Consider the following 10367-nt stretch of genomic DNA (forward strand, 5'->3'; position numbering starts at 1 on the left):
TCAACCTATCTACATATGGGAGGTGCTCCAGTCCCCTGATCATCCTCGTGGCCCTCCTCTGGACTTGTTCCAGCAGTTCCATGTCCTTTTTTTGTTGAGGACACCAGAACTGCACACAATACTCCAGGTGAGTTCTCACGAGAGCAGAGTAGAGGGGCAGGATCACCTCCTTCGACCTGCTGGTCACGCTCCTTTTGATGCAGCCCAGGATATGGCTGGCTTTCTGGGCTGCGAGCACACACTGAAGCTGGCTCATGTTCATTTTCTCATCGACCAGCACCCCCAAGTCCTTCTCTGCAGGGCTGCTCTGAATCTCTTCTCTGCCCAGTCTGTAGCTGTGCCTGGGATTGCTCCGATCCAGGTGTAGGACCTTGCACTTGGCATGGTTAAAATTCATGAAGTTGGCATCAGCCCACCTCACAAGCGTGTCAAGGTCCCTCTGGATGGCATCCCTTCCCTCCAGCATATCAACCGGACCACACAGCTTGGTGTCATCAGCAAACTTGCTGAGGGCGCACTCAATCCCACTGTCCATGTCAGTGACGAAGATGTTGAACAAGACCGGTTCCAGTCCCTGAGCAGCATCACTTGTTACTGGTCTTCTGGCACATATGTGCTATATTTGCTATTGCCTATTCAGGTGTAACTGCCCTGATTTCCCTGAGAAGCGTTGCTGCTAGGACAATGATTTCACATGCAAGAAGGATCCAGCAGAGAATATTTGTTCTGTTAATTCCTCCTACCACAGCTGCTGACTCTAACACAACAGCATCTTAGGTTTATACTTTTACTTTAGGTAAGATTGCCTTTAGGTATGATTTCAGCATTAATGTTCTCACTCAAGCAAAACATTTGCTTGGTTTTGGGGAAATACCTCACTTACCTTTAATTTACTGAGCTCTCACCACATAACAGAACATCTCTGTCCTTCTTCTTTAATTTATAAACCTGAACCTATCATTGTTTCCTGTATAAGGTTTGACTCAGTCTGATTCTTGGCATTTCTCACTGGTTTCTGAACCACAACCATCAGAAATATCATCAGCAGTTGAACTTACTTTCCAGGCTGCTGCTGGGGTAGTACAGCTTCCCACAGTGATATGACTCTTCCAGTGCGTCTCTTGCTTGGTATCATTATAGCAATATTTGTTCATGACCAGATGAGTTTGTAGTAGGGTCCTCACACAGTCCTGTAGATAGTAGACCATCATTCTCTAAAATATGGCTCAACCAGTTTTCACTCTGTTGCATATACTTCCTGCTTACTTCTCTGCAGCTTTCACAGCATGACCAGAAGCCGTACCTTCACCTCCTGTAATTTCGCTATTGCACATCCAGGATACTGAGTTTCCTTCAGTGCCCATGTGGCAGTCAGAACCTCCATTTCCCCACATGCCACAGGCAGGAAATTTTAACTCTGTATTCATACATTTCTACCAAGAGACGTCTTGCACACAAGGTGTCTGTTTCTGCCCACTCTCTCCTAAGCTCAGCCTTGACTGTGACTGAACACCGGAAGAGGTTATTCAGGGAGGCTGTGGTGTCTGCATCCCTGGAGATACTCAAAATCTGAGTAACCCTGAGCAAGCTACTGTGGGTGAGCCTGCCCTGCATAGGGGTTTGGACAGACGGTCTCCAAAGGTCTCTGCTGCCCTCACCCATCCTTTGAGTGGCTCCAGAAACCCCAATGCCAGCTCTGTGTGAAAATGTTCCCCTTTATTCTGGCTATTGCCCTGATGAAAACATGCTGCCAACGCTGTGGCTGTCCCTCTGCCTTCTCAGACAGTGAAGGTCACAAGTTCTGGGATCTTCTGATGTTAAACAACTTGAGTTTCCACCACCTTTTTTCAAGAGACTGATGGGTTTTATAAGGACTGTTGATAAACTGTACTTATTTCAGAGTCATTGGAAATGCCATGGTGACTTTATTTTCATATCCCTGTTGGAAGTGTTTCATTTTTCATTCCTAGGTAAGCAAGAAAAAACATGATTCCCCCAACTCTGTCTTCAGATTAGGTATAATCAAGTTAATTACAGCCATTCTTTTTGATACTTGGTAATTTCAGCCCAAAGACATGTTGAACTCACCAGCTCTAAGTACACAGACATAATGGAAAGGCCAATCCACTCTCAGCTAGACCGAGGCAAAGGCATGGTGACAAAATAAAACTTTAAATATGCTGCTTCTTTTAACTATCCCAGCAGCCATGTGGGAAATAATCTGAAGAGTTTCTTAAAGGTTTGTACCATGGTTGGAGCATGTTTCTCTGATTCTTTTCTTGCTGAGTGAAGATCTCATTCTCTCACCTCTCAGTCTGATGGAGCTGGAGACTCGGCACAGATACTTCATTAGCAATAGCACAAGGCATTTACTGAATAGCCTGAAGCACAGAGAGGTAAGTGACTGCAGGCATCTCTATTGCCTGCTGCTAATTGGCATACCTGTTGCACAGACCTGTTGGTAGCATGGGATGAAACAGTGAGAGATGAAATCATGGTAATTGCAATCTTCCTGCAAGCTATCATTTAATTTATGTTTTAATTAATTTTTATAAGTCTCATAGTTCTGAAATATTGAAGCAATTAAAAGCACGAAAGAAGGAATATGCCAGTGTCAGTTGAGGACGGTGAGTCAAAGGGAAGAGTTTAGTTCAAGACAAAGCTCATATGAAAAATAATGTTCTGTAATTCAGAGTTCTGCCTATGTGACATTTTCTAAGTTCTCTGGAAACGTGTATGAAACAAGACAGAGGTTTAGATTCTTAGCCATTGGGAGAGTTTCACTGGTTTCCTTAGTTTTCAAATGAAGCAGAGAGAGTTTAAACATCAGCTTCCTGAGCTCAAGGAGAAAATCTGCTGCAGAGCTGGCAATCAAATGCTGAGCAAGGCAGGTAAGTGCCTTCCTTACAAGAGCATTCTTCCGACTGCAGACAAAAAGGAATTATAAAAGAAGTGTGTGTTTTTGTGAGTAGGGTGATGCCTTCATTGCACAGACCTCACAGCCTGGCCTTTGGCTACCCAGCCATTTGGTGTTCTCAGAAGATGGCTGTTCCTAGTGAGAGTATTGCTTAGTCTTGTGATCGTCATATTTATTGTTTTCTTAAAACCTCAGCTCCCAGATGCAGAAACTTTACTTCTGTTTAAATGAAAAAGAAGTTTCCAGATGTCAGCACTGTATAACATACAAAGCACTGCTCTTAACCACACAGAAACACAAACATCAAATTTAAAAGAACTTAAATGTATTTCTGAATCATGCCCAGTGATTTTTAAGCCACCTCCATGATTCTGAAGGACAGATTTGGGACGCTTGGTGTTGCTGATGTTGCACATTAGATGGGAATGAGCCTGGAGGTGCTGAGCTGCTCCCAGCAGTTGTAGTCACACCAATGGTGCACCATCTGGAAAGTGCCAAGAAACGGCTGCCCAAGGGAGGGGGACAGCAGTGCCAATTTCACCTCTTTGGACTATATGCCAGTGCAGGTTTGAGTGCCAAACCAGGGAAAGAAGGAGACTGAGTTTGCTACCATGAGAAATGCAAATGACTGAGAATTAGATGGTTTTAAAGCAGCAGATAACACAGATAACTGCTTCTGCTGGTGAGGAAGCTCAGTCACCAGCAGGTATCGGGCTAAATCTGCGCTGAGGTGCAGCAAAGATATGACTGATGACTTACGGTGTTTTCACAGGGAGTTGTCTGTACCTATATTATATTCCTATAAAGCCTATGTGGGATAACACAGAGCAGAAAGCTTTCTGTTTGCTTGGTATGGACAGCGATGGCACACAGCCCAGCCCAGCCTTGAAGTGATGGTGAGAGTGCTGGTCCCCAGAAAGGGCTTGTCTCTGTGCAGGAGGACACAGCTGCTGGTGAAAGCCGGGGAGGAAAACCATCTTTGCAGAATTGCAAACACCATTTGCTTTAATTCTGGCTAATTTTGACTCTTCTCTGCGCCAAATGGTTCTTTGTTGTCTTCTGCTTAAAAAACCTGGCTGCTGAATGTTGTTTATTTGGAGAGCTCAGGGTGTGGAAAAGGTCCAGGCGGGTCCCTGGAGGTTTTATCTGACTCCAGGCAGGGTTGCCACAAGAGGCACCAGTGGGGACTGCTCTGCTTCAGGGGTCCAGGAGCCCCATGAGCAGCCAGACTGCAAGGGCACTTCTGCCACCAGTATGGACGTGCTCTGGGCTTATCTGGACACCTTGTGCTTGCTTGGGCACAGTGTCAGTCCCCTGGGGAGGCAGCATGTTCATCCTCTCATGGGGAAACTCACAGAGCCATTGGTGTAGGAGCTAACCCACCTTTTCTGGTTTTCCTCACTGCAGTGTGCCTGCAGAGAGCACGTCCCCATCCTTCCCCACAGCCCAGGCAGGCTGCAGGTCGCTTTACCAGTGGCTGGTGTCTGCCTCTTTCCAGAGCCCTAGGGATGCTTTCCCACTGTCTAGATGGGACTGCTCTTGCTGCTGTGAACCTTCAGTTAATCAGTATTTTCACACTATTATAACCAGAGATGTGGGATCCTGGACCACTCCTGGGCTGGGGAGAGGCTGTTCTTTACTTTCACGTTGCCACAGTGCAGAAAGCTGTTAAAAACCAGCAACTCCTGGCTAGCAAGTGATGGGAAGAGGTGTGAGCCTCCTGTGGGGTTTCAGGCTGCGTCCCATGGCTGGCTGGCTGGCTGCTGGAAAATAGGGGCTGTGGTGGCTCCAGGGACTCTGCCAGCACTCAGCAACCCATGTGTAGCACCGGCTGCTGGTGGGGGCAACGAGAACAACCACAAGGAGCAGCCAGAGAGTCCTGGAGAGAGGAGACTGGGTGGAAAAAAACACATGAGATGGGATGAAAACCGACCAGGAGAGCAAGGTCCATGGGCCAGATCTGTCACAGCTGCCAATGTCATCAACAGCAGGCCTGGCTGTGAGGCGGGAGCCACCCTTTCCAAACACGGCAGAGGACGTTGGATGCTCTCCCAGAAGCAGTGCTGCAAACCCACCCAGAATGATCCTGACACAGGCAAAGAGAAATATTATTCTCCTATTCTGAAAATAAGGAGCCTGATAAGATATCCAAACCCAGTGATGGCTCAGCCCTGCTCCTGCTGCCACGGCTTCCAGGGTGTCACCCTGCTTGGGGGACAGGTACACAGATCGGTACGGCAGTGCAGGTGCCCAGGGAATGAAAGGATGCTCTCTGCCAGAGAGCTGCGGGGTATGGGAAGGCAGAGTGGGATGTATGGGGCCTCTTGATTCCTCCATCTGCACAAACAGAGCTGCAGCTTGGCTTCCCAGAAGTAACCCTCAGCTCTGAGGTGCCTGGCTTGCTGCTTCAGCATATGTCTGTGTGCAGCTCCTCTTGTTAACAAAGCACTTTTTTTGATGCTGTTCATGTCCTGATCCCGTTTCCACATAGATGGCCCCAGATCATTGTGAGGGAGGAAGCTGACCTCCCAAGTCAAGCTGGACACAGGGACTAAGTGTCTGCTCACACAACTCCTGAGTTCCCCCTGGGGTTTAAGCCATTCAAAGGTGTGTACAGCCAGACCCTGAGCTGCAGGAGGTGTTCCCAGCCTTCCCTCCTCTGCCCTTGCTCCCATGCCATGTTGCACATCACCTTCCTTGCTGTCCGTGGAGGGATCCCTGCATCCTCGGAGCTCCAGATGCTGCAAACTCTGACACTTGGTCAAATCCAACACTGCAGATCATTAACATGGGAGAGCAGTTTAGTGAGGAGTGGAGAAAATTTTATTAATGTTCTTTTCATGTTGAAATTATACTTCTGCTTCATAGGCTGAGCAGTGAAAGAGAACAGCTGTGTTAATAGTCCATAATGGGTGGGGAAAAGAGTTGTTTACAACTACACTGGCTCTTAGAAAAGGTTTAAAGTCTTTGGAGCTATGCATGGCTCCAGCATTAAAGTATTGGGGACGGGGTGTGGGAGGGGTGTGCTTGCGTGCAGGTGCGCTCAGAGCATTCCCCAGCCGCTGCAAGGCACATGTAAAACTAAACAGCAGGGGAGTCCTAAATAGTGAGACCAAAGTGCTAGTACAGGTCAGAGCTCTTCGTTTAGGACTTCTTGTGAAAGGCAAAATGGGCTCATCTATGCTGCTGATAAAGTGCTGCTTATGGAGGAAGAAGAGCAGATAAGGGCAGATATTACTGAAGGAGGAAAGACAAATGTATGGGGGAAATTCATGCAAAAGATTTATCCTTGTGCTGGCCAGAAGGTTCTGGACCATATGTACCAAAGCAGAGGTGGAGAGCAATGGCTGCTTGATCCTGCAGCCTGAAAAAAGGACCTGAATCCACATCCCCATCAATTGGTTTGTGTAAGATTAGGAGGATTTTGAAAAGAACGAATTCCTCTCCTCCTCTCTCTGATTTTTTAGGTCCTTATTTACCCTTTTTCCCCAAATGCTTACCCTTGCAGTAGATATTCCTTATTTATTTACTCCTCCTACAATCCCAGGGTAATAAGAACTGCTTACATTAGATTTCAGGTTGTTTGTTCACTGCTTTCTTTAGCAGACAAAGCATTAGAAACACTTTTGTAGGTAAAATACTGAAGCTGCACATCTTAGGTAAGTTGGCAGGTGATGCAGAAAGTTTTATTCTGAAATTTAGAGATGTCAAGTTAAAAGTGGCATCTTTCTGTCATCTAAATGAATGTTTTTCCATGTAATGCCCAAGGTGATTATGCCAGAGAAGGTACAGAGAAAATATTTCTGTGTTCTTTTCACTTTTCTCGGAAATCCCAATGTCACAAGTTTTGCATGTAATTTTCTTTGTATCTTATGTGGTGAACCTCTTTGTTTCCCTTCATTTTAAACATCTACTCAAAGATGAGATGGATCTTCCTTTAGAAGTGTCTGCTTTCCTCCAATGACTACAAGTGGAATAGCTTGGTGTGTGCAAAGCTTTGAAATTAACGCATGGATCCTGCCTGCCTGCCCAGACATCTGCCTTTTCTGGACTTCTCTTTAGCAGCTTTCCAAGAGCTCGCTCCATATCACCATTAATTTTACCAAAGGCACTAAAGAGAAGTTGCCTCTGCTGTGTGTGTGTTCTGGGGCTATTTCTCTTGGGAAATCACTGTGTTTGAATGTGCTTGGAGATAAAAAGGCCTGAGACCTTCAGTAGCCCATTTCTGTCCCTTCGTAGGCAGTTGCTAAAAGCAAAGCTCATGCCGGTTTGTTATTTCCAGCTTTCCATCCTGCGGATGCCTGAGCAGAGGGTTCAGCAGCAGCCTCTCTTCTCAGCTGCTGATGCATTACATGGCTAGCTGTGGGCCCTGCTCAAACAATGGCCTGCTACCAGAATGCTGCCAATGCATGTCAGCAGGGCTCAGGGAGTGAGCAAACAAGGGGTGCAGGAGGAAGGGCCTTCCTGGCCACACTTACATCTGAAACCTTTTTGTGTGTCTTTTATATTTCTGCCCTGCCATCAGCATGTTTTCATACAGCTCCTTGGAGGTCCTGAGCTATTTATTCTTGTAGTTAAGCTGATCAGTGCTCCTCCAGGCAAATTCACGCCACCTCTCCATGGGCTTGGGGAAAGTCAGGAGCCCTTCAGAGCTGAATGGCAGAGATGAAGATTGTCAAAGATGTTACTTGATTAGCAACCTCCTTCATGTACTGTCCTCTGCATTTGATGTGGGCAATCAGGAGAAGGTGTTACCAAGGCTACGAGATCTTGTCAGTCTGCCTTCCAGGTCCTCTGTGGCTTCCTCTTCCCCCACTAATTGTGCCCAGACTTTCTGTTTAAATACCATCTGCTTCAGCTGCAATTTGCACAAGTGTCCCAACGGGCTTTGCTCTTGATTCTCCAGTAATCTGCCCTTTGTATGCTAGCCCTCTATGTGACATTCTTCTTATAGACAAAATACACTTGTCGCTGAAGAATGATAAAATAAGGATGTGAAACAACAAAAGACAAGCAGGTCAAATCAGACATCAATGCTGCCTGAGCCAGATTCTGCTGCAGATAATTCCTGAAGACAATTTGCAATCAAAGCAGTAAAGCAAGAATTTGTCATAACCACTGAAAGGGTTAATGGAAGATCCAGTCTGTGACCAAGTATCTATCTGCTGCACTTTCCTGCTGCTATTTTGCAATCAAAAGACCTACTGGTGTCAGCAGGGGTGTCAGGTAGGGAGTAATGACTTTGCCATGGTGATCCACAGCATAGATGTGAAAAAACCCCAGGTTTAAAACTGGCTGAGCTTCAAAGCTTAGTTGCTGATCCCTTTCTGCTTTCACCCTCTCTTTTCCCAGGTTTTGTCTCATTTACATAAAATCAAATTTGAGGAAGCCTAGTGGGGGTGTTGCTGGCAAGGAGCATCCCTTAAACAACCTGTCTGATCCCAACCCCATTAGAAACTAATTAAAAAGTAGGTCGAGTCCCTTTCCAGCAGGCTCACTGTAAGGTATTCTTCATGGTATCTGACCAGTATTTGTGCACTTCTTGCACTGTTACAGGAAGTGTAAATATTATCCATGTCAGCAGAATTTATTAATATTTTCAGGTTCTTCCTTTTTGCTGTTTCTCTTGTCCTGGTAAAGCATACTTAGGAATACCTTTGTGGACAGCATCATCTTTGGAAAGGCCCGTCAGCTAATGCTACCTCTTACTCCAGCCTGATGCTTCTGATTATAAGACTCTTTCTTCCCTTTTGTTTCGTGTGCAGCCTTTTCCTGCTTGGGCAGAAATGTAACATCAGGAGCATTCTGACTGAGCCAGGTAATTTGGTATTTACTGCCTATGTAAAAATGTTAACCTAAAGTAGCTGTTTCTAAGAGTAAAGCATAAGAAGTGTACTGTTTTGCCCATTTTATGAAACAATTGCAAGAGTGATGTGAAATTTGATGGGTGTGTTGTATCAAGGCAGCTTTTCTATGTGAAAATTCCCCTCAATGAGGCTAAATGTGCGAGCCTTCAAAATAATCACAGTCTGCACAGCACAGGCTTGCAGAAATTTCACAGCTGAATTCCTAGAGAGCATCTCCTTTCCATGATCTCTGTGCACTGCAGAGAAGGTTGCCTTGGAACTGTCAAAGCAGCGTTACACTGCCTGTTCCCTGCAGCCACTTCTGCACATTGCAGAGCTCTGGGTCCAGTCTGCATTGGCTGAAGCTTCCCTGAAGATCCAGTGGGAGCAGATGGTCTCTTCAGACATGGGCAGCAAAGAGATTTTCACTTTGTATCCTGCAGACCCAGTGGAGTGCCTTGTGGCCAGTCAAGGGAGGGTGATTAGGGAAAAACTGGAGCTGCTGATCACAAGGCTTCTCTCTGAGTGTGACTCAGCTCAGCATGGCCTTCCCTCCTGCTTGGGCTTTCCCACTGGTGGTCCCATGGGTAGGTCCCATGCTCCTGCACAAGGAGCGCATCCCCCCCTTTCTCCGGCTATTGCCTGAACTTGTTCCTGATGTCTCTGTACATTCAGTTGGCTCCCTGATTATGGAGGTGTACATTCCTCTGGGCCCTGTTTTTTTTCTCTCATCTAAGGAGGTGAAAGAAGGGTGAGAAGGAGTAATGATGGACGGGAGACACTATGAGAAGTGGAGATGAGCAGGAGGCACCTCTCACAGTCATCTGCCTGGCTGAAAAGGGCATGAGACCAATACAGGAATTATCTTCAGTCCTTGATCTTTGGTATGGGACTATAGGTTCAGTGTGAAACAGAAGATGAAATGGTCCCTGATCAAAGGAGTGTGTTAAACCACAAAGGAAAAAGATGAGTTGGAGGGTTGGTTATACAGGAAAAAATTATTTGCAGGGACTGGGGTTTCGTGGGACTAAGCTTTGACAAACACCTAACACACTTTGCCTCTTCAGGGGTATAAGGTGTTTATCAGTGCATTAGTGTGGTGGTACATCCTGCACCCCCATCCTCTGGGCTGCTCTACGGTCTCAGGAATTCATGTCAGAAATTGGCCTCTGTGTAATGAGTTGGGAGGTGAAGTGTTCCTTGACTGTACAGGGAACTCTTACATGGCTAAGGTAGGTTGCACTGACCTTACCAGGGACTCTTGTTGCCTGGCTAAGGTGGGAAGCAAGAGTGGGGTTTATCAGTCATTCCCTGACATCCTTGGAACGTTCCTTCCCTTGATCATAGCTTGAATTGAATGGTACCACTGTTACTGGAGTTTTGAAGAACTTCTACTAGTTACTGGCTCAGCTTGTGACCAGGATGGGAACTTACTAATGACTAAAACCTTGCAACCCTATAAATAATGGTCTGAAGTGAGGCCCTTTGATCTCTTCTTGACTGCAGCAGGCAGCAACAAGCATCTCCCTCTGCGCGGGATGTCTCTCAGAACTCCTAAACTTTCAAGTCTGTGATAATCGGAGGACTGTCACCAAAAGCTATCT

General features: G+C 46.3%; 1 long non-coding RNA gene across 1 annotated transcript; it reads left to right on the forward strand.

The window, feature by feature from the left end:
- Positions 1-7892: 7892 nt before the first annotated feature.
- LOC136017388 (uncharacterized) lies at positions 7893-9609 on the forward strand. Its single transcript, XR_010613924.1, has 3 exons — positions 7893-8143; positions 8683-8735; positions 9501-9609. It is a non-coding gene; the product is annotated as an uncharacterized LOC136017388 (long non-coding RNA).
- The last annotated feature ends 758 nt before the right edge of the window (positions 9610-10367 follow it).

Source organism: Lathamus discolor, chromosome 6 (genome assembly GCF_037157495.1).
Source record: "Lathamus discolor isolate bLatDis1 chromosome 6, bLatDis1.hap1, whole genome shotgun sequence".
NCBI classification, from domain to species: Eukaryota; Metazoa; Chordata; class Aves; order Psittaciformes; family Psittacidae; genus Lathamus; species Lathamus discolor.